Consider the following 2,968-nt stretch of genomic DNA (forward strand, 5'->3'; position numbering starts at 1 on the left):
GAAGGAGCCTGAAAGCAGCAGGGGGCATGAGTGTGACAGGGAGGGGCCTGCTGGCCAGAGAGACTCCGGCCCACCAGCCAGGCAGCCTGGAGAGCCTGGCAGCCATGTAGGCCCACACTTACTGCTGCAGAGATTGGGCCCCTTGATGGTTTTCACCAGAAGAGCAAGAATCTCGAGGCCTCGACCCAACTTAAAGTGGGCTCTTGCTTATCCCACTACCTCACCCAGAAGAGGGCCCAGGCCACTGGGTGCCCGGCTACCAATGACTAGTCCCAACATCACCCAGCAGGCTAGACACGCCTGCAGCTGCAGGGCACAGATGGGACGGCTGTGAGGAGGTGGCTCCTCGCCCCCTCTGGCAGTCTGTGCCCATCGGTGCTACCCAGCAAGCTGAGTTGAATGCGCTGCTGCTCACCGAGAGGCCCTGTCCCCACCCTGTCCCTCCTGTGATGGCCCCGAGGCTGATCGTAAGTGCTGCCCTCAGCGACTCAGGACAGGGACCCCTCGTGCTGTGACACTGTCTGCCCTGGAGCCCCGGCACATGCGGGGCCCACCGACGCTCTCCGTGTGACTTTCGCTGTCACGGCAGTGGGCGCAGCTCGTTCTGCCCTTCCCGGCCTGGCCCACCTGGTACTCCCTGGGGAGCAGTAACTCCTGCTTCCTCGGAGAAGAGCCACGAGGCAGCCTGCCCGAAGAGCCGGGGGACCCCGCCACCTACCTCCACGCACTCTCAGAGCCAGAACTCAAATCTTTCCTGAAAGGCACGTTGACTCCTTAAAAAAATATCAGTTCAAAAGAACTGGTGAGACTTTCCCAGGCTCAACACAACTGCAGAAGAAAGATTTCTGACAGGAAGAAAGGCCCTGCGCTCCTGAAGGTGGATGCCAACCAACGTGGAGAACCTCAGAGAGAAAGTCTGTTTTCTCCACAGTCGCTCTGGAAACACTGAGCTGGTCTGGGGCTCACAGAGGCAAAATGCTGGCCACGCTCCAGGGTCCACGATGCTTCAGAGAGGCCCGGTCAGTGCCGTGGACTCAAAGGGCCCCTCCGGTACTGACCATCACCAGCCGGCCTCAGTCAGGTGTGCATGGGGATGTTGTGGGGTTTGAGCCCCTGGTGTCTGAGCAGCACTGAAACACTGAGCATAGCATGGGGTCAGGGCTCCTGACTCCTGTCCCCCACTTCAGATAATTTTCTTGATAACATGTGGATGCCAGCTTCAGCTGTGAGTTCAAAGAGTAGCACGTTACACCCGCTCACCACAAAGGGAAGGTTCGAGAAGCAACAGCAGACACCACCAAAGTAGTTTTTTAAAAATAAAAAAGAAACTTTAAATCCCTTGCATCTTATATTTCTCTAGCTGACGGCTGAGAAACAACAAAAAGAACTTCATGTCCCGCCTTGGACCCCATGGCATCGACAGGACGAGGGCAAGACCGAGCGAGCGCCCGACTGAAGCACTCAAATGGCTGAAGTGGCTCTGCCTGCCAGGCTGGCCAGAGGCGGAGGGGTACTCTGGCACAGCCCCCAGGACAGAGCCAGGTGCGCCTGGGCTTCACCAACAGAAGCCCATCCCCTCCAGGCCCTGATCTGGGCGGCTCCTAAAATGGTTTTGACACAGAGATGAAGACAGCTGGTTGGTCGTTTCTGTGTTGGGTTATTTTTACGGGGACATCACTGAACATTCCACAGGAGACCGACAAGCCAAAGGCAACATTTCATCCATGGCTTTGAATGATTTATTTCAACCCTAGGCTTTCTGGTGTTAAAGAAACAAATCGCACACAAAATAAAAAACGTTAACTCCGTCAATGCTGGGAGACAGCAAGCTTAAAAAGGCCAAGAGAGTGTCAACTTAAGTTCAACTTACAAAGAGCTTGCACGGAGCCAGGAAGCGCTGCATGGCGCCACGCACACACCTGTCTCTGCCTCCAGCCCAGACATCTCATGACCCCACCAGCAAAGTGTGTTTCCTGTCTCCACCTTGTCCATAAGACACCCACCTGTGCTCCCCCACCCAGCAGCAGTCTCCACCCTACCCTTTGCTGGGAACCCCCTCATCCCCTGACACACCTGGCATTTGAGCTGCCCAGGGTTCTGTAGGGTACTCGCCAGCCGACCACTGTCTTAAGCGTGAGCAGCCCACTGGCCCCACCAGAGCAGTTGTAACAGATCCCAGCTCTCCACTCTAACCCTTTCTTTTAAAGAAACGCCACAGGTCCATGAAAACCCCCCCAGGCAGGGGAGCCAAAGCCACCCCCGCTTGAAGAGAGCAGAGGATTAATGCCAGGCCGGCATCGGTGAGGACGTGGGAGGGCCATGCCTGATGCTGAGGGGATCTAGGTCCACGGGCTGTTGCAGTGACCAGATCGCAGTCCGCCAGCAGGCACGTGTGGGAGGTGATAGTCCACACCAGGGCAGGAACACGCCCCCATGGCAGATGCTCCAGGTGGGCCGGACTTTGTCTCGTCGCTAAGTCATATCTGCCTCTTTTGTGACCCTGTGTACTGTAGACTGCCAGGCCCCTCTGTCCATGGGATTTCCCAGGCAAGAATACTGAAGTGGTTGCCATTTCCTCCTTCAGGGATCTTCCCCATTCAGGGATCAAACCTGGGTGTCCTGCATTGCAGGGCGATTCTTTACCTCTGAGCCACCAGTGAAGCCCTTTGGGCCCAACTTTGCAAAGGGCATAGGTGTTGCCCAAGTCCCTGGGGCAGCCATGACAAGTATGCGCTAACTACAGACCGCCCCCCCCCCAGCCCCACCAAAGGCCTGAGGCATCCGGGAGGCCCCAAGGTCACAAGAGGCCAGAACTTGCGGGTCGCCGCTCTGCCATGAAGTGTGGAAGGCTGAGGGCCACACGTGTGTGAACAGGGATGACCACCCATCTCCCAAAAGTTCTGCAAGAAAGAGATGCTGCTCCCAGAAGAAGGGTCCACAGCCGAGGTCTCCACCACGCCAACCAGCC

General features: G+C 57.0%; 1 protein-coding gene across 3 annotated transcripts in view; it reads right to left on the reverse strand.

Annotated features, from left to right (window-relative positions):
- Positions 1 to 2,968, reverse strand: part of SLC38A10 (solute carrier family 38, member 10) — a 41,673-nt gene that overhangs the window by 12,921 nt on the left and 25,784 nt on the right. The gene's annotated exons all lie outside the window — the stretch shown is intronic.

The sequence above is a fragment of the Bison bison genome, unplaced genomic scaffold, assembly GCF_000754665.1.
Source record: "Bison bison bison isolate TAMUID 2011002044 unplaced genomic scaffold, Bison_UMD1.0 scf7180017864371, whole genome shotgun sequence".
NCBI lineage: Eukaryota > Metazoa > Chordata > Mammalia > Artiodactyla > Bovidae > Bison > Bison bison.